Below are 24,428 nucleotides of genomic sequence, written 5' to 3'. Positions count from 1 at the left end.
CTTGTCTTCCAAATCGCTGATTCAATCCTCTATTCATCTAGCCTGTTTTTAATTCCTTCTAGTGTATTCTTCATTTCAGATACTGCATTCTTCACTTCTGACTGATTCTTATTCATGATTTCTATGTCCTTTTCCATGCTGATGTTGTTTCCACTAAGTTCCTTGTAGTTCTAAGTTTCTTAAGCATTGTTATAACCATTACTTTGCACTCTATGTCAAATAAACTGTCTACCTCAATTTCACTTAGCTCTTTTTCTGGGGATTCCTCCTTTTCTTTCATTGGAGGTTATTTCTTTCTGTCTCCTCATTTTAGCTAAATGTTTTTGTTATTTTCTACATATTAGATTTGCTTTTACTCCCTGTTTTCACAGGTGGCCTTATGTGGTAGGAGTCCTGTGGGACTCACAGGTGCAGGCCCCTTGATTTCCTGACTTGGATGCTCTAGGAATGCTCCTTATACAGTTTATGTTGGCTCTCCTATTGTATTTGGGTCTTGATTGTTGTTGGCCATGAATTGGTGGGTTCTCCCCACCAGCTGGCTGTTTTCGAGGCTCAACTTCCACCACATCTTGCATGCTGTTGTACAGGTACTGACAGAAAACAATACAGAAAACAAAACCCACACAGGCCAGAAAAAAGAAAAGCATAATCAATGATGAAAGAGCAAATAATAATAATAAAAGTTTAAAGAGAAATAAAATATTATAGGAAAAAGACAAATATGAGATGACCAAAGGAAAGAAAAATGATTATGAGAGCATAGAGGGAAGAGAAACAACAAGAGTACAGAATAGAAACAGGGAATCACCACAGAAGAACAAAGAAAAGGAAAAATAAAATTTAAAAAAATAAAAGGAAAGAAGGCAAATGGAGTAAGGGAAGAGTAAAATACAACATTTCAAAGCAAATAGAGAAAAAATTAAAAATTTTAAGAAAAACAAAAAATGATAAAAAGCTATGCAAAGAAAAAAATGAAATAGAACAAAGTCAAATTCATCACAGCAGGGTTTAGTGTTTGCCTGGTGGGTTCTCCCTCTTAATACATCCCTGATGTTGTTTGAAGCTGGTGTACGTCAAAGTCAGACGCCATCCATGTGTAGCTCTAGGCATCCTGTTTGAAGGTACAAGTGATCCAGTTTGTGGCTGTCTCCTTTGGGCTTGGCCTCACTGCTCTAAAAGGCTGGCCTTTTATCAGCACAGGGCCCAGGGGTGGGTCAACTAATGACTGAAGGCACTGCAGGATCCACCTCCACCTGCCTCTGCCTGTGGGTCTGCCGCTAGTCTAGCTGCTGACCCATCTGTTTCTGAGACAGCTTCTGGTGGAATCAGAAGGATAGGATCCCTAGATCTCCGGTGGGAGGTGCCAGACTTCAGGGAAGATGGTAGGTGTTTCCCCATCCCTGTATCATACATCTGAGTTTGTCCCAAACTATTTCCCTGATCTCAGCAGGGTGAAAACCCTAGTAAGAAAGAGGGCAGGGCCTCCAGAGCCCAGAACTTGCGTCTGCCAGAAACCAGGAGGGTGTTCCTAGGCTCTCTCATGAAGGGGAAGTGCCAGTCCAGTTCCTGGGGAAGTGTACAATGGCTGTGCCCTAAAGCCAGTCTCTAAGACCCCTGAGCCTGCCTATATGGCTGTCTCCTGAGCAGGGGATAAAATGCAGGTCGGAGGAAAATAAGAAAGAAAAACAATAATAAAAATAAAAATAAGTTTAAAAACTTAAAAGAAAGAAAAAAGGATGCAGGGTAGGGTGAGCAGGATTCCAGAAGGTAGAGCTAGTGGGATTCCAGAGGATGGGGCTAGGAGGATTCCAGAGAGTAGGGTAATAGGATTCCCACAGGGTGGAATGCTCTTGTTTTTCCCCTGGGAGGGACCTGCTCTTGTCAAGAAAAATGGTTGCTGCGGGTATGGAGGTATGTCCTAGCACCAGGAACCTGGCAGCCAAACCCCCACTCCAAACTCTCCTCATGAGACTTGACTGCACTGCCCTCCTTCACCCAAGCCCAAGGTGTGTGGCTGTGCATGCTAATCCTGCGCATTGGGCTCTTAAAAAAATGAAAAAAGTGGCTTTGTCTCCAGCTGGCTCCATCTCTCTCCAGCGGGGAAAAAAACCCACAGCCCTTCACCAGCTGATCCTGTGTGGGCAGGTGATCCCAGCGCTGGCTCTCTGAGCTTGGGAGCCCAGCCTGCAGTCCAGGCTTCACTCTCCTCAGGGGGAAGCTCCCACAGTCATGCCTCAACCTTGGCCTCCGCCTGTGAAAGAGTGCTGGCCCCTTTTGTGTCCCTGACCCTTCTACCAGTCTTGAGGCTGTTTCTGACCGTCCTTGGTTAAGTGTCTTCTCTTCAGGTAATCTTTAGTTGTTTATTTCAGGTGTTTCTTCCCCTATTTACTTTTATTTTCAGTTTGCTTTTGGGAGGCAATGTAAGACAAACCCTCCTGCTTTGGTGCCATCTTTTACATTTTTACTGGGTGAAGTAAATTTTTACATCTATTGGTAAGTAACCATAACAGAACAGGTACAAAGTGGACCCCAATGTCTCTGTGGGCAGAAACACTGGAAATGAGCCCTTTTAGAATATACTTATAGGAGAGAGAAGCTGAAATAGAAACAGTCAAGAAGAAGCTTCCAAGGAAGAGTTACAGACTCAAATTACAAACTCTTCTAAGATGCCCACAATACACTCCTGACATCTATACAGCTATACTACTGCCTCCCCAAAACCTACAGGACAGCAAATCTAGGGTCTAAAAAGACCAGAGCTCCTATTCTTTTTTTTTTTTTAAGATTTTTATTTATTTATTTTTAGGGAGAGAAGGGAGAGAGAGAGAGAGAGAGAGAGAGAGAGAGAGAGAGAGAGAGAGAGAGAGACACATCAATGTGCGGTTGCTGGGGGTTATGGCCTGCAACCCAGAAATGTACCCTGGCTGGGAATCGAACCTGGGACACTTTGGTTCCCAGCCCGCGCTCAATCAAACATAAATGTGTGGTTGCCTCTTGTGTGCCCCACTGGGGACGTGGCCCGCAACCCAGGCATGTGCCCTGACTGGGAATCAAACCAGCAACCTTTTGGTTCACAGGCCTGCACTCAGTCCACTGAGCCACACCAACCAGGCAGCTTCTATTCTACTGATCGTTCATCAAGTGCCAGACACTAAGCTTTGTAGTATCATCCCATTTACTCTCACAACAGTATGACACAGGTTATGTTTTCCTTAGAACCTAAGTACAGTAAAAATCAACATCACACAATTAAGTATCAGACTCAAAGCCAAAAATATACATGTTACAAGAGATGATTTCTACTTTTCCTCCCTTAGTTTTTTCTATATTTGAATTACTGACTACTTTTAGAAGTGGAAAAATTTTATAATAAAATAGTACATGCTAATAAAAAAATCAAACATCATAACTGCACAAAGTAGATGTAAACATTTTCTGTACTCTCATGCTCTAGAGATAATCACTGTTGACAACTTGTTCTAGGTCCTTCTAGACCTTTCCTAGGAAGTATTAACAATTAATGTACCTATTTTGCCCTGATTGGTGTGGTTCAGTGGATTCAGCGCCAGCCTGTGAACCAAAGGGTCACTAGTTCAATTCCCAGTTGGGGCACATGCCTGGGTTGCGGGCCAGGCTCCCCATTGTGGGGCATGCGAGAGGCAACCAAACATTGATGTTTCTCTCCCTCTTTTTCTCCCCCCCCCGTCTAAAAATAAATAAATAAAATATTTTTAAATAACAATTAATGTACCTATTTCAATAAAGAGGGGAAAAAATCTATATATCAGTCTGTATCCCTTAACTATATTAAACTAGTAAGAACTGATTTTTTTAAATGCCAATTCAGTAATCCATGAGGTAAAGCATTTTACCTAAACAGTACAAATGTAAGCAAAGAAAAGCCATTTTCCAAACCTAGGGACGTCACCTTGGGATTTTGCCAGATAAAATATTCTAAAAAGCACAGATACTTAAGAAAAGGAGAAAGAAAAGGATGGGAGGAAGATAGGGCCAAATAAAGTCTAGCAACCCAGTATAACAGTACAGCCAGTTTGTCACCACCTACCTACTCAAGAGCTGATTTTAACATCTATTTCCATGGCAGCTAGGCAATAAGAAAAGTGCCCTGTCTGGCAAATTTGAGTCACATAATCCAGAAGTTTGACTCTATATCATAAATTCAATATACTGTATCAACCTGCAAAACATCTTTAAATCATTAATTAATTGAGGAGGGATTACAGGGAATATTTATTGATTATCTGCAGATATCACAAACACAACTTTTAAGCAATCACAGTTCCATCTGCCTTCTAATGACATACAATATGTTCAAAACCCAGTAAAATATTTGAAAGTTTAAAAAGCAATATATAAACAAGAACCACTTACTGCCATCTAGCAACCATCTGGTCACAGGGAAAAAGTACACCGAACTTTTAAATCTGAACCTTGAAAGCTCACACAAACACCCACAGAGCTGACTGGAGTACACCTCTGTGTCCTGGGCCAAGGGGTTCTGTCCCCAGTTGCCTCTCAGAAGTCCTCAACTGAAGGGTTGGGGTGGGGCAGTGTAAAATCCTGCTGTTTGTTGTTGGCTGTGTGCCTGGAGGAGGTAAAAAACCCAAAAGAAGAAAAACCAAAAGCTCCAGGAGGCTCCGTAGGAGAAGGTAATGGAAGGCCCACTATCTCCATCTCATCCCAAGAGAAGGAAACTGGTTTCCAAGGAGGAGCTGGTTAGTAGTGATCTTGAGGAGACAACTGGCAGTGAAAGTCTTCCCAAGAGGAAGAACTCTTCCCCCAAAGAGGAACCAGTCAGTGACCTGAAGAGGCCGGAAACAGCAGTGTCCCCAAGAAAAAGAGGAAATTCTCTTCGAAGGAACAGTAGATCAGCAGTGGACCCGAAGCAGCCACTGGCAGCAGGAGCAGCAGCAGCTCCAAGAAACAGAAAGAGCTCTGGAAGCTCTCCCAGGAAGATGGGAATGCAACATCCCAATAAAAACAAACTCCCATGAGTTGGGGGGTAGGGGGAAACTCATGCAAGCATAAATTAAATTTTAAATAAAAACACAGTGAAATAAGACTTCATTTCTTTAGTTAGTGGTACAACATGCAAAGAAAGATGATGATATGCCAACCAGTAGCATTTTAAAAATGCCCCCAACATTATGAAACCATGTAAATACTTGACATGAAAAAAAAATTAAAAAGGAAAACACAGGGTAATCCCTAAAAAATAGAAGACAAACTGAAATAAATGACCTGTTTATCAACTGGCAGTATAAGCACAAAGGAACAATTATTATTTCAAGTCACTTTAAAATAAGTATTTTCTTTTTGTATCCCTATTGGAATACAACTGATGACAAAACAAAACACAAAGAAATTTTAAATTGCATTAATTAGTCTTACAAGACTAGTATTATAGCACAGACTGCCCTGGAGAGCATTATGCTAAGTGAAATAAACCAGTCAGTGAAAGACAAGCACCATATGATTTTATTTGTATGTGGAATTTAATGAATAAAATAAACAAGCAAAACAGAAACAGATCATAGATACAGTGAACAGACTTACAGCCATCAGAGGGGTTGGCGGCTGGGTGAAAAAAAGGTTAAGGGATTAAGCCAAAATAAAACAAAACAAAACAAAAAACTCATAGAAACAAACAGTATGGTGATTACAAGACGGAAAGGGGATGAGGGAGACAGAAGAGGGAAATGGGGGGATAAGTGGTAACAGAAAGAGACAACTTTAAGGTGGATAAAAGATTTAAATATAAGCTATGACACTATTAAAGTCCTAGAGGAGAACATAGGCAAGAAAATCTCAGATATTTCACACAGCAACATTTTTACTGATATGTCCCCCAGAGCAAGGGACATAAAAGAAAGAATAAACAAATGGGATCTCATCAAAATAAAAAGCTGCTATACAGCTAAAGAAAACAGTATTAAAATAAAAAGAGAACCAACTGTATGGGAAAACATATTTGCCAAGGACATCTCGGACAAGGGTTTAATCTCCAAAATATACAAAGAACTTACATGACTCCACTCTAAGAAGACAAGCAACCCAATTAAAAAATGGGCAAAGGACTTGAACAGACACTTCTCCAAGGAGGACATACAGAAGATCCAGAGACACATGAAAAGATGCTCAATATCGCTAGCTATCAGAGAGATGCAAATTAAAACCCCAATGAGATACCCCTTTATACCAGTCAGAATGACCATCATAAACAAAGCAACAAACAACAAGTATTGGAGAGGTTGTGGAGAAAAGGGACCCTAGTGCACTGTTGGTGGGATTGCAGACTAGTACAACCACTATGGAAAACAGTATGGACTTTTCTCAGAAAACTAAAAATGGATCTGCCTTTTGACCCAGCAATTCCACTGCTAGGATTATATCCTAAGAACCCTGAAACACCAATCCAAAAGAACCTATGCACCCCAATGTTCATAGCAGCGCAATTTACAATAGCCAAGTGCTGAAAGCAACCTAGGTGCCCATCAGTAAATGAATGGATCAAAAAAACTATAGTACATTTACACAATAGAATTCTATACAGCAGAAAGAAAGAAGGAGCTCCTACTCTTTGCTACAGCATGGATGGAGCTAGAAAACATTATGCTAAGCGAAATAAGCCAGGCGGTGAAAGACAAATACCATATGATCTCACCTTTAACAGGAACCTAACCAACAAAACAAAGAAACGAGCAAAATATAACCAAGACACTGAAATAGAGAACAGGCTGACAGTGTCTAGAGAGGAGGGAATTTCAGAGGAAAAGGGGGAGGGTTTACAGGAATAAATATAAAAGACACATGGACAAAAACTAGGGGCGGGTGGAAATGGGAGGGAGTTGGGGAGGGCCGGGTGGGTGGACTGGGATGGGAGTAAAAGATGGAAAATTGTACTTGAACAACAATGAAAATTTTAAAAAGACAACTTTGGATGGTAGGCACACATACAATATATAGATGATATATTATGGATCTGTACACCTGAAATCTACATAATTTTATTAACCAATGTCATCCCAATAAATCCAATAAAAACCTTTTTAAAAAGACTAGTACTGGTATTTCAAAACTTATATACGTGATATGTAATATATTAAAATTGTTAGGAACTAAGATTCTCAGCATAAAATTAAAGATACAAAAAATAATTTAAAGCTTGCTACAGCAACGGAGTCTAACCTATTCTGGCGCTCTCCTCCATGAGACAAGCCGTTACACAGACTTAGACAGTGTTGGGGGAGGGGGATAAATAAATAAATAAGTCAAAGTGTAATTTTTCATGGGAACTGGAAATATCAGTACAAAGTCATTTATCTTTCCCTTTAAAAACAAAGAAACAAAAACCACCTCATTTCCTGGGTCTAAACACTAAAAAAAGCCTAAAAGCAATACAAAACCAGTAGCAACGAACACCCCTAAAACCCTACTTGTGGTTTCTAAAAACCATCACCACTTGAGAATACCAAGGCTCCTTGAAGTAATATCTGACTCCAGGTCTGGGGCAGGAAATGTACAAGATGAATCTAAGCTCCTTGTGCCAGAAAGCAAGGAAGTTATCAAAAACTAAACGGATCATGTTCAAAAGAACACAGGAATCCATTTGAAGGGATCCAACTGGTCCAAGATAAGACAACTGAAATATCAAAAACAGCAACCACAATGGATTAAAACACATATAATACATTAAAATCCATGATATTTAAAAAACTAGAGTTTTCAGGAAGTACCATAAAGGACACATGGACAAAACCAAGGGGGAGGGTGGAAGCAAGGGAGGGAGGGAGGTTTGGCTGGGGTGGGAGGGAGGGGTGGGGAGAAAATGCAGACAACTATAATTGAATAACAATAAAGTAATTTTAAATAAATAAATAGAAAGAAAACAACTAAAAGAAAACAAAAAAGATTTCCTGGTCATTTTAGGAGGTTCCTAGGGCACAAACTCATTATTCCAAAAAACCAGCAAAGTGAGAAGAAAAATAATCATTTATCCTACACTTCTGTATTATAAAATCAATAAATATAGATGATGTCAAAAGAGATATAATTAGAACACCAGTTAGCAATCCTTATATAATGGATCAGTTAACAATCACTAGTGACTACTAAAACCAAGGAATGAAATAGGAACTTTTTAACAGATAGATAAGGCTGACAACACCTGAAACCACTAACCTGTCTTAGCAACACTAAAAGTGAATCAATCTAGCATTACATGTCAATTTAGAGGGGAAAGGAGGGAGAGAGGGAAACATCAATGTGTGGTTGCCTGTTGCGTGACCTCTACTGGGGACCTGTCCTGCAACCCAGGCATGTGCCTTGACTGGGAATCAAACTGGCGACCCTTTGGTTCACAGGCTGGCACTCAATTCACTGAGCCACACTAGTCAGGACAAATTTCCACAATAAAGTTTTAACAGTACAGCATATTTGTTACCCTGAAGTGTATTCATCTCTAATCCTCTACTCTTATTACCTTGAGTCTCCATAATTTGAATATCACCTGAATTTTCCAAAAATTTAAAACTTTATAATGTTTCAAATAAGATATTTACATTAGTCAAAAATTAATTACATCATATTAAATATATGTAAAAATTACCTGCATTATAAAGTCACTGTGCCTAGGCACTAGACTGAATTAAATATTTGTTTAGCAGATTAGTGCTTAGGTAGCATACTGTTCCATTTTAATTTTACTTGAGACTTAATTAGGACCCAAGTTTGTTTCATCAATACATAATCACAGCTAACACTGCAATCAGGACAAGTTAAGTTAGAACTCAGGGACACAGAGATGGGAAACTAAACCACACTGTTAACATCTGCCATGAAAGCTGGCTTCAATCCACACACACAGGCATTCCATTCACCAAAAGCTGTAGTCTTATAAGTCTCTCACTGTACTTCTACAGCCACCTTAATGTCTGAACCCAATCCAAGTTCATATATATAAAAAGGTTTTCAGTGTTTTTCTAGGGGGAAAAACTGCATTTTTAAAAATTATCCAAAAGTTTAATGACAACAAAAACTGAGAGTTCAGCCTAGTCAAAAATTAACACCAGACACTAACATATCAAGGAGCTGTATTAGGAACTTGTAGAAACACTTCTTGCGGATGAGGCAATCTGAATCCCGGTGCTGGTTTAGAAGTGGGGCAGTTCTCTAGGATATAATGGAAAGGAGTACTGGATTATGAATCAAGTGAGCCAAGTGAGAAGGTTGGACTACATCAGAGTTTGAATCCATAATTCTTATCTAGTGGTGGTTGGTAGGTTGCCTAAAGCACTGTCCTGGCATCTGAAAAGAGTCTTCAGAATCCCTGACAGCTTTTAAACATATAATACAAAAAATCTGGATGTGGAAAAGAAAAGAATGTGGCTTTATTGGGTATCTTTTTAATGCCCAACAGGAATTTAAGTATTTAGTCCAGTCCTTAAACACCCAAACGAACAGCTAAAGACTGTTCACCTTCCTCTACATCACTCCATTCCAGCTCTTCCATAAAAGAAACCCAGAAAAACTTCTAAGGGGAGAGAAACATTTCCCTTTGTTTTTTCACTCCACCCACCAAAGTAAAAGGTGGTATGGCTGTTAAGAAGGCAAGCTCCACAATGAACATCGGGGTACACAGCAGGTACAGCCACAATGGAAAACATACAAAGTTTCCTTAAAAAATTAATAATAAGACTACCATAGGATCCAGTAATTTTAGTTATTTCAAACCTAAATGTTAATATTCAATTGGGTTATTAGAAAACTTTTATGAATGTTTAGAACATCCGGTATATGTGAATCTACTTTTACAATGATAAATTTTATGAACTCAATACAGATCATGTATCTCCAATGAAAATTTAGACTTCAAATTAAAATATGCTACAAATATAAAGTACCAAACTTCAAAGACTTAATATGAAAAATGTAAATTATCTCAATAATTTTACATTGATGACATGTTAAATGACAATATTTTTGGATATTCCAAGTTAAACAGAATATTATTAAAATAAGTTTTCCTTTAAAAAATGCAGCTACTAGAACATTTACATGACAAATGGCTTGCATTGTATTCCTAATGACAGCACTGCTCTAAACAACACACCCTAGAGTCTGATACCCATCCACTACTTATCTCTTCTCCTATTTATCATTATTAATAACAATAATTAACATCTCTTGCTCACCAATATTAGACACCATGCTAAATGTTTTACATGAATTATTGCATTCAATCCTTCCAAAGTAGGAAGTAGGTTTTATCACTATCCTCATTTCAGAATTTTAAATTAAGCACCAGAGAAGCTGAAGTCATTTGCCCAACGTCACAAGTCAATAATAGTGCCGGGATGAGAATTGAGCCTGATTTGAAAGTGTGTACTCTTAATGATGGTGGGATTGTAAAGTGGAGTAACCACTATGGAAGACAGCATGACAGTTCCCCAAAAAATTCAGAACATAAGTATTATATGATCCAGAAATTCCCTTTCTGGATATTTATCTGAAGAATATGAGAACATTGATTTGAAAAAGATGTGTGTACCCTTATATTCACTGCAGCATTATTTACAATACCAAGATACGGAAACAACCTAGGTATTCTAAGATCAACTGCATAAAGAAGATGTGATATATACATATACATCCTCATATACACAATGGACTACTGTTCAGCCACAAGAAGAGATGAAATATCGCCATTTGCAACATGATAGATCTTGAGACCATTATGCTGAGTGAAATAAGTCAGCTAGAAAAGGACAAAAACCATATAATTTCACTTACATGTGTAATACAGAACAAAAAGGTAGCAAACTAACAAAGCAAAACAAAAACAAACTCACAAATTTAGACCACAAATGGTGATTACAAAAGGAGAAGTTGAGTGGAGAAAGTGGGAAATGCGTAAACAGGGTCAAATATATGGTAAGAGATGAAAACTATATTACTGAGAGAGAAACATCGATTTGTTGTTCCACTTCTGCATGCATTCATTGATTGATTCTTTTATGTGCCCTGACCAGGAATCAAACCCACAACTTGGGCATATCATGATGATGTTCTAACCAACTAAGTTACCCGGCCATGGCCTGAATTTTACACTATTAAAAAGACACTGCCCCCAAAACACATATTTTCCAGTAGAAAATTTCTATTCAATTCTCTTTTTATTAAACACCATAGAGAAAAAAAGGAACTAGGAAAGGGAAAAAAAATGTGGGGCTCCAAGGACAAAGACTGAACAAAACTATATGAATTTGGTTTTCAGTAACTAGGTGCACAGGTAATAGGTAATAAGCACTCTATTTTATGCCAGTGCAATGCACACTGACCACACAAAGTCTATCTAAATAATTAACAATTTGCCTTGGCTATTGTGGCTCAGTGGATTGAGCACCAGTCTGCAAACCGAAAGGTCATTGGTTTGATTCCCAGTCAGGGCGCATACCTGGGTTGCAGGCCATGTCAGGGGTATGCGAGAGTATCTCTCACACACTGATGTTTCTCTCCCTCTCTTTTTGCCTCCCTTCCCCTTTCTCTAAAAGTAAATAAATAAAATATTAAAAAAAAAACCACAACAATTTGAAGACACATAGTAAAGAGGCTCCCCCCCCCACCAATATATTACAGCTATTATTTTTGGCACTTATAAACCAAACATGGTAATAAGTATTCTGCATGTATGATCTTATTTAATTGATAACAAAACAACAAATATTATTTTCCCCATGTTTCATGTGCTGAAAATAAGGCTCAAAGAAATAAAATTGCCTAAGGTCATGCAACTAGTTAAGAGGCAAGCAGATTTATGGGAGTAAGTGGGAGAAAACTGTACTTGAACAATGATTAAAATAAAATTTAAAAAAAAAAGAGGCAAGCAGATTTAAATGAAACAAACCCTATTTCACTATATTACCTATCATCAGGGTGATGAGGCAAGTGACAGTGTAACCTGACACACATCACATCTTCTTTTGCTTCTAATACACCTCTGATGAAGTGTAACAAGAGTAGTGCTTGAAATTACCACTTCCATTAAAATGAGGCACTAATAGTTAACTTTTAAAAGGTTAGACAACAGCTCTGGCTATTGTGGTTCAGTAGATTGAGAGCTGGCCTGCAAACCAAGAGTCACTGGTTCGATTCCAGTCTAGGGTACATGGCTGGGTTGTGAGCCAGATGCCCAGTAGGGGGCGTGCAAGAGGAAACCACACATTGATGTTTCTCTCCTTCCACCTCCCTCCCTTCCCCTCTCTTTAAAAAAAAGTTAGACAGCAATTTCAATACAGTACTATATCTACAATCAAACTCAAATCATTCACATATCTGTATTCTAAAGAACACTACAAAATATTTGATATATGTAAAACAAACTTCGAGAGCCTAAGTTTACAACTCAGGGCACACAGAACTTTCTGAAACTGATTTTGTGCTGATATATTTATGAAAATAAATAGTTGTGCGTGTTTACTTCCTGTCCTGAGTGGTTTATAGCTGTGTTGTTAGAAATATGTAGTAAGTGCCATGATAGAGGGAAGGGTCTGAATCAGGAAAGATACTCTAGTCGAGAGAACCCTGTCATGCTGTAAGAATCAAATCACTGGTCACAACTTCATCTTTAGACACATTAAACCATATTCAAACTGCAGTTACATGTGCAAAGAACACATGACAATGCAATCTAGAAAGAAACCATTTTCCCAACCACAGAACTGAGAAAACCTCAATCACTCACTTGAAGCAGATTTGTACTGGGACAGAATTAGCAGACCTCTCTTACCATCTACAATATCTACAAAATGACCTAGTGACTATTCACATAGAAATGTGCTAAATTTATTCTAGAGCAGCATACCCCCAAAATTTTAAGCTGCATATAGGAATGAAGAAGACAATATAAAAAATAACCTCCAGAGAGGCATATCTAAGAGCCATTTCCACCACCTACTCCTTCACTCTGAATGTTCTCACAGCACCAGAGTTCTGAGTTGAAAGACTTTTGAGTTAAGTAAAAAGATGGCTCAAAAAAATTAAGAAATGACAATATTAAAAACAGCACTTCTCCAAGTTTATCTTCAAAAAAAGAATATCAACTAGGCACTTACAAAATAATCATAAACAACTGTAATTTAAAACTGCAATTACTCAAACTGAATATATAATTCTCATGTTCTGTATGACTCCTTAAGTTAAATCTTTATATAATAGTTGCTTATTACTTGAAAACTGCCCCTACCCTTCCTCTACCAACATAGGAAGATTACAGCTAGGATTCTTTTCAACTGATAGAGGAAAAAAAGTTGCATGTATAGGAGAAAAAAAAACCTATACTGGAGGAGAGGGAATAGATTAATAAATCAAGATCAAACAGGTAAATAGAGAATGGTTCCAAGTAAACTTACAATTTAAGTGATGCCACCCAGATTGTAAATACTTTTTTGGCCTAGATAAACTTCTATGGTGTCATTTGGCACTAGAGTTGGGGTCTAAATCCAAAGGGACAAATTGTCTTTGAAAGCCTTTCCTGGCTCTGTGGGCCACAAGGTTTCAACTCAAAACTACTTGTGGCCATATAACCCGAGGACTAATTTTTCTCCCACTTCATAATATTAACTCTTCAAAGTTTTATACTGTTCTCATCTAATCACAATACTAATTTTCAAGCTAGAAAGGTTCTCCCAAAAGAACTAAGTGCACTGATTAATTTTAATATATTTTATGATTTCTTCTATTTTTTAAGAGAATAGGGTAAGTTTACATGAAATATTTAATACCATGATATAAGTAAATTTAAGCTTTCAAGCCGCTTTCTTTCAACGAAGAAAGTAAAGGATTTCTTTTTTTTTTTTTTAAGATTTTATTTATTTATTCTTAGAGAGGGAAGGAAGGGAGATAGAGAGAGAGAAACATCAATGTGCGGTGGCTGGGGGTCATGGCCTGCAACCCAGGCATGTACCCTGACTGGGAATCGAACCTGCGACACTTTGGTTCGCAGCTGGAGCTCAATCCACTGAGCTACAGTACCAGCCGGGGCCGGTAAAGGATTTCTAAACTACATTCACTATTCCAAAGCCGGCAGAAGGTCACTACATGGCAACAACCTCACTACTCATAACTAGTAGAGTCAGCATGCTTCCATTTACTAACAAGAGAACAGACTGCCATCAGTTAACGTGTTCCTGTGGGCAAATCACTCAACATCTTTGCATCTGCTTCTTCACTCATAAAAAAGGAAAAAATGCTGCTGACCTGCCTCAAAGGGATAAGAAATACCTAATGAATAGGAAACTTTAGAAACATAATGTGCCATTTTAGAACACTATAACTGTACTGTTAAAAAATTCTTCATAAACCGCATATTTTGACCCTACCATCTGCTGGGGTCACTGCCTACAGTGGTGTGTCCCAAAATTAACCTTTCTAATAAATGCTTCTAGGGATCCCAAGAACAGCATTACCTTCTTTAGCACAGGATTCTCCCTCACTAACCCTCAAAGTTTACCTTTTAATAGCAATCTCATGCAATTACATTTCATTAATATTTAGTAGCTATAATAATAATAGGGCTATGAGACACTATCAAAAATGTTACAGATGACTCAAAGACTATTCACTACCTAGTAGTATTAGGTACTACTACTACTACTACTAATTCAAATAAATTAACAATATGTACTGAGTAACAATACCACTGAGTGCTAAATACTGCTGTAAGTGAGCCTCTACATATGTGCCAAAATTTAAAGCCAAAAAGCACCGTGGTGCCCCACACCAAGGGTTCCCAACCCCCAGGCCACACACCTGTACCAGACCATATAGCAGGAGGGAAATGTAATGCACTTGAATCATCCAGGAAACTGGTCCCTGGTGCCAAAAAGGATGGGGACTGCTGCCCTACATAAATCAGTTGTTGTTAAGGAAGATAGCATATTAAATACAAATAAAATCTTGCTAAAGCCATCAAAAAAGAATGACATAGATCTGTTATGTACTGGTATAGAAAGATATAAAAAGTTTCCAAACAGTATGTATAGATGAGCCCATTTTTGCAAAAGCAAACATAACAAAATAACTACTCATATACAAGTCTACATGTGCAAATAAAAAGGTATGGAAGAACATACCCCAAACTGTCAACTCAAGCTGCCAACAGGAAGTAAAACTGGGAAGGTAATGACTTTCACTCTTCACTGTATACATTTCTGTAATTTTTAATTATTTATAACAAACTTGTATTGCTCTTGTAGTAATAAAAAACCCTCCTTAATTTTGTTAGAAACAGAACTAGCTTAGAAAAATATTTCTCCAAGTTGGAGGAAAGCAAAATTAGGTCTCCTAGTAAATGTCAAAGCCCTCTGACACTGAACAACTTTTTATAAAAAAAGCATTGAACTACTTTAAGAGAGGATACTTAGATAAAAAACAGAAATGGGTCCTTGGTGAGATATCCTTACCAAGATAAAACTGAAAATATGAAAAGCTAAATTTAAAAACAAACTCTCAAATAAGCATAAGCCAAACTGTCCCATTTAAACTTTGACAGCAATAGTAGCTCCTTTGTCTTCCAGCCTGTCCAGCTGCCCTTTTACTCCTCCTCTAGAGCGGAGACTTGCAGGTTTGGCAGGGCTCCAGTACTCTTCCCCACCCCAGCCCTCAAGCTCACCGTACTAAACCAGCTTCATGTGACTAAATGCCGTATCAGAGCAGTGATCTGATCAAGAGAAACATTTTTTTTTTGCTCTACATAAATAAGCAAGACTAGAGGTGGCTTACCCAGCAAATAAATATCTACAGTGGCTCACCTAATCCAGTAAAAACTCTCTAGGCTTGGAAGTAAAATTTACTTTTCCTTTGAAAGAATCTCATCTGAGCAAGCCAGCAGCACATTAGAAGAGAGGACAAGTATTTAGTAGAAGCTTCTGCAACAGGAAGGGCCAGGATAAATGGGAGCAACAGGTTCTTAGAATAAAGAAATCTGGTTTTCACATTCCATTAAACATTTTGTTTTAAAGGATTCCACTAAGACAAAAATAATGAGTTTTAATCTTAATCAGAAAATTACAATTTTTCTCCCAAACTTCCAAATCAATGTTTAAGTTTAAAAAAAAAATCTAGTTGCTAAATCACACTGAAAACCTAAATTCACAAGAGTTTGCGCATTCTTTCTATAGAACTAATAACAATAGCTGCAATCTATTGAGAACTTACTATGTAGTAGATCCTGTTATTACATTTAGGCACTCCCAACAATCCCATGAGGTAAGTACCGCAACCATCCCTCATTCTAGACAATACCACCAGACTTCTTGGAAAGTTTAAGAAAACTCCCCACAACTTGGTAAGCAAGAACAGTCCCAATTCAATCCTAAGCAGTCTTAATTAAAGAATCCTCATTCTACCTGTTTATAAATAGGAGTGACAGGCTTTTACCAGGATGATACTGCTACCATGTACAGACTACTGAGAACTTTGCCAAACACAGCATAAAGCATTTTAAATGTTATTTCATTTAGTACTCACAGGATCTTGTAAGGTAATATTAGCCCCATTTTACAAAAAAAAAAAAAAAAAAGAAAGAAACTGATGTCTACTTTCATTTCAAAAATAAATTACCTCATCCAAACTCCAACAGGAAAGTACAGGGAGAAAAGTACTAAGATTGAGATATCTCCTCCCCCCCCCCGCCCCCCACCCCCCGCCAGCCGTACTGCTTTTATAATCACTAAACTACACTGTTTACTGGGCACTTCAACTAAACCAAAATGGCCTTATAATCACATTCAGGTATAATTTTTACCATCAGTACAAAGTGATTTTTTTCTTTAAATGTCATTTGTTCAAAGGTTTGACAGTTTATAATCTTCATTTCTGCTATTAAGTGATAAAACGTGATTTTCAGTGAAACTTATTAAACAGTTACTAATGACTATGCTCTCATAAGCAATTATCCTGCAAGGTTATCAATTAGGAGACAGCAGTCTGTTACTAGTAAAACCTTGACACAGGACTTCAAACATCCTACAGTTAAGTCACACTGCCAAAAATTTATCTATAAATTAGAAGAAAATGGCTTAAATAAGAAAAGTCTATATAAAGCATCCATTCCACTGTGCAAGATATACTATAATCTGACACATTTTAATAATATAAAACTATATACGGAATTAGTATTCTTTTGACAACTGCTAAATTTATAGTTTAAAAGTGATAGATACACTATTTTCTGTAAGATTTTCTTCCTTACAAATCATAATAATGGCCCACAGACCCAGCCTCTACCACCTGACTACAAACACCAATGTTAAGCTGGAGAAACACTCACACCAGGCAGAGTAATGCAAAATTTAATATGTATCTCAAACTGTATCCTAAAGCTAAGTACATCCTTGCTACAGATGACCCCATTAGACAAATAACTGAATGCGGAAAAGGTCAGAGCAAACACATTAGCATTTTTTTAAAGATTTTATTTATTTAATTTTAGACAGGAAGAGAGGGAGAAAGAGAGGGAGAGAAACAGCCTTGTGAGAGAAAAACAGTGGCTGGGTTGCCTCCTGGATGCACCCTGTATGGGGACTGAACCCACAACTCAGATATGTGTGCCCTGACCAGGAATCGAACTGGCAACCTTTTGCTTTGTGGATGACGCCCAATGGAGCCACACCAATCAGGGCCTTACATTAACTTTTATAATAAATAGTTTCATAAATAATACCCAGTGTGGTAAAAACTACACTTCCAGATTTTCTGAGCACCCTTTTAAAGTTATGTCATAAAATATTTCCCTGAATCAAAGGATCTTTATTTATAACTGAAAACATTTGGATTCTTCTTAGAAATTCAAAAAGGCAAACATTTGCCCTGGCTGGTGTGGCTCAGTGGCTTGAGTGCTGGCCTGTGAACCAGAGGGTCACTGCTCCGATTCCCAGGTGGGGCACATACCTGGGTTGTGGGCCAGGGCCCCAGCAGAGGGTGCATGAGAGGCAACCACACATTGACGTTTCTCTCCCTCTGTTTCTCCCTCCCTTCTCCTCTCTCTAAAAATAAATAAATAAAATCTTAAAAAAAAAGTCAAACATTTTAAGCTAATCATGTACATGCTAACATTTCAGAAACTAAATAAAAACTCTTTTTCTAGTTGTATAGTGATGTAGACAAAAGAAAATTAGAACATAAAATGAGTAGTGACCAGATGATTACCTGTTTCTTTAATGGTAAGGATAGAAAGATATGCAAACTAATATTGTACTTCTATTAAGAAAACTGGCAGCAGACCAACTAACAGATGACACTACAGAGCTGGGTTCCTACAGTACTTTTTAAAGTATATTTTATTGATTATGCTTATTACAGTTGTCCCAATTTTACCCCCCTTGCCCCCCTCTGCCTGGTATCCCTCTTCCCTCCAACAATCCCCCTCTTAGTTCATATCCATGGGTCATACATAAAAGTTCTTAGGCTTCTCCATTTCCTATACTATTCTTAACCGTCCCCTGTCTATTTTGTAGCTACCAATTATGCTTCTTATTCTCTGTACCTTTCCCCCCATTCTTCCCCCTCTCCCTCCTCGCTGATAACCCTCCATGTGATCTCCATTTCTATGATTCTGTTCCTGTTCTGTTTGTTTGCTAATTTTTTTTCTTTTTGTTTTTTAGGTTCAATTGTTGGTAGTTTTGAGTTTGTTGTCATTCTAACGTTCATAGTTTTGATTTTTCTTAAATAAGTCCCTTAAACATTTCATATAATAAGGTCTTCGTGATGGTGAACTCCTTTAACTTTACCTTGTCTGGGAATCACTTTATCTGTCCTTCAAGTCTAAATGATAGCTTTGGGGAGTTCCAGCCAAGATGGAGGTGTAGGTAGAACCTCTCACTTCCTCCCACAATCAAAAGGATAACAATCTAAAATCAATCAACAACCAAAGCCCCAGAAAATCAAACTGCATGGAACTCTGACAACAAAGGAATTAAAGAAAAAGCAACCAGACCAGTTAAGACGGTAAGACAATGGGACCTTGTTGGCCGACTCAGAAAAACCATGGGAGTGGGGCTGGCTGCCAGCTTGGGGGCTGCATGGGAGGGGTTGACTTATAGGAAAAACTGAGACTCAGAGTCAACTGTGGACTACAGCTAGGATTGCCCAGGTGGGAGAAACTCCCAGTCTCACACGCGAGTCTGTTGGAAAGTGGGCTAGAGACGAGCGGCGGAGCTGCACTGTTGCCTCTCTAGCCCCTCCCCCACAGGTAGCACCGCCAGTGCGCCAGTGTGGCAGAGGGCAGGTTGCCCTGCCCAGGTGAATACCTAAGGTCCCACCCTCTTACAACTTCTCAGGTGCATCAAGACAGAGAAATATGGCCCAAATGAAACAGAGCAAAACCCCGGAAAGAAAACTAAACAAGGAGGAGATCGCCAACCTTATCTGATGGAGAATTTAAAGCCCTAGTAATCAAAATGTTCACAGATCTGATTCAGCTTGGTTGAAAAATGAAAAAACAAATGAAGGATATCCAAAGTGAAATAAAGCAAAATATTCAGGGAACCAACAGTGACAGGAAGGAAACCAGGACCCAAATCAATGATTGGGAACAAAAGGAAAAAAAAAACCATCCACCCAGAACAAAATGAAGAAACAAGAATTCAAAAAAGTGAAGAAAGTCTTACAAACAAACCTCTGGGACAACCTGAAATGTCCCAATATCCTAATTACAGGGTGCCAAAAGGAGAAAAACAGCAGCAAGAAATTGAAAACTTATTTGAACAAATAATGAAGGAAAACTTCCCCAATCTGGCAAAGGAAATAGACTTCCAGGAAGTGCAGGAAGCCAAGAGAGTCCCAAAGAAGTTGGACCCAAAGAGGAATACACCAAGGCACATCATCAATTTACCCAGGATTAAAGATAAAGAGAAAACCCTAAAAAAAGCAAGGGGAAAGGAGAAAGTTGCCTACAAAAGAGTGCCCATTACGGTATCAGCTGATTTCTCAAATGAAACCTTGCAGGCAAGAAGGGGGTAGAAAGAAGTATTTGAAGTCATGAAAGGTAAGGACCTACATCCAAGATGACTATCCGTCAAAGCTTTCATTTAAAATAGAAGGGCAGGTAAAGTGCTCCCAGATAAGGTCAAATTAAAGGAGTTCATCATCACCAAGCCATTATTATATGAAATGTTCAAGGGACTTATCTAAGAAAAAGATAAAAAATATGAACAGTACAATGACAACAAACTCACAACTATCAACAAATGAACCTAAAAGAAAACAACAAAAACAAAAACTAAGCAAACAACCAGAACAGGAACATAATCAGAGACATGGACATCACACAGAGGGATTTCAGTGGAGAGGGAGAAGGGAGGAATAGGGAGGAATGGACAGAAAAGGCACAGGGAAGAAGAAACATAATTAGTAGGCATATAATAGATGGGGAGAGCTTAAAAAAAAAAGGGTATAGGAAATAGAGGACTCAAAGAGCTTACCTGTACAACCCATGGACATGAACTAAGGGCGGGGGGGGAATGCTGGAGGGTTGGGGGAGCAAGGTTGAGGGGGGATTAAGGGGGAAAAATTGGGAAAACTATAATAGCATAATCAATAAAAATACTTAAACATAAAAAATAAATGATAGCTTTGCTGGATAGAGTAATCTTGGTTGTAGGTTCTTGCTTTTCATCACTTTGAATACTTCTTGCCAGTCCCTTGTTGCCTGTAAGGTTTCTTTTGAGAAATCAGCTGACAGCCTTATGGGAACTCCTTTGTAGACAACTCTCCTTTTCTCTTGCTACTTTTAAGATTCTCTCTTTATATTTAACCTTTGCCATTTTAATTATGATATGTCTTGGTATTGCCCTCTTAGGGTCCAACTTGTTTGGGACTCTCTGTGCTTCCTGAACTCACATGTCTATTTCCTTTGTCAAATCAGGGAAGTTTTCTTTCATTATTTTTTCAAATAAGTTTTCAACTTCTTGCTTTTTCTCTTCTCTTCCTGGCATCCCTATGATTCAGATGTGAGCATGCCTTGAGATGTCTCAGAGTCTTCTTATTCTCTCCTTGTTGTTTTGAATTTTTGTTTCTTTCTGTACTGATTGTGTTTATTTCTTCCTTATGTTCCAAATCATTGATTTGAACCCAGCTTCATCCCCTCCACTGTTGGTTCCTTCTGGATTTTTATTTCACTCAGTGTAGCCTTTATTTCTTGCCTTATGCGTCTGCCATAATCAATGAGATCTTTAAGCATCCTTATCACCAGTGTTTTGAACTCTATATCTGGTAGGCTGGCTATCTCTGTTTCACTTAGTTCTTTTTCCGGAGTTTTGATGTGTTCTTTCATTTGGGCTATATTTGTCTCCTCAATTTATCAGCCTCCTTGTGTTTGTTTCTGTGTATTAGGTAGAGCTGCTCTGACTCCCTTGCTTAGCACACTTGTTAAGATGAATGTGGTGGGGCCTTAGGTATTCACCAAGGCAGGACAACCCACTTCACTGCTTTGTGGCTCTGCATGTGGGGGAGGGGTCAGAGAGGGGACAATGCCACTGCCTGGCTGCTGAAGGCTTGCTAGGCACTCACCCTTTTCCAGTCACTTCATCCCCTATAATAGCATAATCAATAAAATATACTTTAAAAAAAGAATAAAAGTTTTCAATTATTTTAAATGTCTATTACTAAAAAATACAGCATATCCATAATTTGTTTACAACCACACTTCACAGAGCAATACAACAGTCAGCATTTTTGACAAATACAAAATATAAATGCTTATTTCCAAAAATTATACAATCCTAACTTCATTCGTTTTCCAGTTATCCAGCAGAAAATCTTGGGTGTCCTTCACTCTTTCTCTTTCCCCTACCTTCAGTCTGACAGGAATGCCTGTTGGCCCTACCTTCAAAAGACACCTAGAATCTGACTGTTCCTCACTTCCCTCACTGGCACACCTCATACACCACCAGCATCTTTTTTTATAAATCCTCCCCAGGGGACATGCCTGTTGATTTTAGAGAGAAAAAGGTGTGGGGCAGTGGGAGGGGGGGGGGAAGAGAAACATCGATGTGAGAGAGAAACATTGATCAGTTGCCTCCTCGGTATGTGCCCTGACTGATTATCAAACCTGCAACCTTTTGGTATACAGGAGAAGGCTCTGACCAACTGAGCTACCTAGCACCCAGCTAGGAACATCCTTTTTCTTTTTTCCTTAATTGGGGTGACATAAGTTAATAAAATTACATAGGTTTCAGGTATAAAATTCCATAATACATCATCTGTATATCGTATTCTGTATTCACCACCCCAAGTCTTCTTCCATCACCACCACCATCATCCATATTAAAATAGCTTCCTAAATGGTCACCTTCTTTCTTCAACTTGCCTACAGCTGGTTTCCAACACAGCAGTCAGTGAGCCTTTAAAAATGTAACTTGCCAGTCTGTAATGAGGCCACATCACTCTTCTACTCAAAGCCTCCAGTTGCCCCCTATTTCTACCACAGTGAAATCCAAAATCCTTATAAAGGCCTTCAAGATACTAGGTGATCTGATCTGATCTGATCTGTTCTGTTCTACCCCCAACTTGCATCTCTTTACCTGTCTGACCCCAGTCCCTACCAGGCCCTCCCAAGTCCACTCCAACTACCCTGGCCTCTGTGCAATTCACTGAGCTACCTTCGAGGCCACATGACAAGTCCCTCACATACTCTCATCAAGTCTTCTCAATAAAGCCTATCTGACCAGCTTGCATAATGCTACAACCTGCCTCAACCGCCACATCTCCTACCCTCCTTGCCCAGCTCCCATCTTATTTCCACACTACTTATCACCTAACAAACTAGATAATTTATTTATGTTCATTCTTATTTGTCTGCTCACTCTCCCCGTACCTTAAAATGTAAGATCCATAGAGCCAGGACTGTCTACATGTTTTGTTCACTTTTATGTCCTAAATGGCTAGTACAGAGACTAGCCTGTAAGTGTTCAATAAATGTTAAATGGTCCTGGCCGGGTAGCTTGGTTGGCTGAAGTGTCGTCCCATACACCAAAAGGCTAGGGGTTCAAACCCTAGTCAGATCACATATCTAAGCTGCAAGTTCAATCCCCGGTCAGGGCGTGTATGGGAGGCAACTGATCGATGCTTCTCTCTCTCACCCATGTTTTTCTCTCTCTCACCGATGTTTTTCTCTTTCTTTACCCACTCCTCTCTTTCTCCACCCACTCCTCTCTCTCTCCAATAAATAAATATATCCTTAGATGAGGAATAATAGTAATAATAAATGCTGAATGAATTTTTTAAATGTCCAACTCCTGCTGGCCACTTACTACAATGACACAAAACATCTGAAGCTAAACACTGAGCTCTCAACAGGGTTACCACAGGTAGTGTTACTACCCTACAAATAGAAAGGTCCACTCCTAGGACACAAAATTTTTTTAAATATATGTTCAAACAAAAGCTTATATACCAATGTTCACAGCCGCATTATTCACAGTCAAAAAGTGGAAATAGCCCTGGCTGGTGTGGGCTCAGTGGATTGAGTGCCAGCCTGCAAACCAAAGGGTCACTGGTTCCATTCCCAGTCTAGGGCACATGCCTGGGTTGCAGGCCAGGCCCCCAGTAGAGGATGCACAAGAGTCAACCACACACTGATGTTTCTCTCCCTCTCTTCTCCCTTCTCCTCTCTAAAAATAAATAAAATATTTTTAAAAATTAAATAAAAAATGTTTGCAAAGTAGAAATAATCCATACATCTAGCAACTAATAAACAGCCTAAAGAAATGTGGTATATCAATAAAATGGTATATTGCCCTGGCTGATGTGGCTCAGTGGATTGAGTGCCGGCCTGTGAGGCCTGTGAGCCAAAGGATCACTGGTTCAATTCCCAGTCAGAGCACATGCCTGGGTTACAGGCCAGGTCCCCCAGAAGGAGGCTCGTGAGAGGCAACCACACAGTGATATTTCTCTCCCTCTCTTTCTCCCTCTCTTCCCCTCTCTCTAAAAATAAATAAATAAAATACTTTAAAAATGTAAGATGGAATATTATTCAGCAATAAAAAGGAATGAAGAATTGACATATACTACAAAATGAATGACCCCTGAAAATATTAAGCCAAGTGAAAGGAGTCAGACACACAAGGCCACGCACTGTATGATTCACGTGGTAGGAGATGTCCAGAACAGGCAAGTCCTGAGCGACAGAAAGTAGGTTAGAGATTGCCTGGGGAAGGTCGGGGAAAGGGAGCAAAGGGAGTTACTGCTAGTAAGTACAGGATTTTTGGGGGGAAGATGAAAATGTTCTGGAGTTGGAAAATAGTGATGGATGCATAATTTTGTGAAAACACAAAGAAGTACTGCTTGCACACTTCGAAGAAGTGAAATTTATCTCATATTCTAAAACTCAGAAACACAACCAAATACAA

At 38.8% G+C, this 24,428-nt stretch overlaps 1 protein-coding gene and 1 non-coding gene across 6 annotated transcripts in view; one reads left to right on the top strand and one right to left on the bottom strand.

The window, feature by feature from the left end:
• ARID4B (AT-rich interaction domain 4B) overlaps positions 1-24,428 on the bottom strand; it is a 138,513-nt gene that overhangs the window by 107,121 nt on the left and 6,964 nt on the right. The window lies entirely within an intron of this gene.
• On the top strand, positions 7,138-7,261 carry LOC123805794. The gene has a single exon (XR_006783379.1). It is a non-coding gene; the product is annotated as a small nucleolar RNA SNORA28 (small nucleolar RNA).

This window comes from Phyllostomus hastatus, unplaced genomic scaffold, assembly GCF_019186645.2.
Source record: "Phyllostomus hastatus isolate PE091 unplaced genomic scaffold, TTU_PhHast_1.1 phas_contig_148, whole genome shotgun sequence".
In the NCBI taxonomy this organism is placed as follows: Eukaryota; Metazoa; Chordata; class Mammalia; order Chiroptera; family Phyllostomidae; genus Phyllostomus; species Phyllostomus hastatus.
The sequence above is the reverse complement of the archived record's forward strand: the minus strand, read 5'-3'. Positions and strand labels throughout refer to the sequence as shown.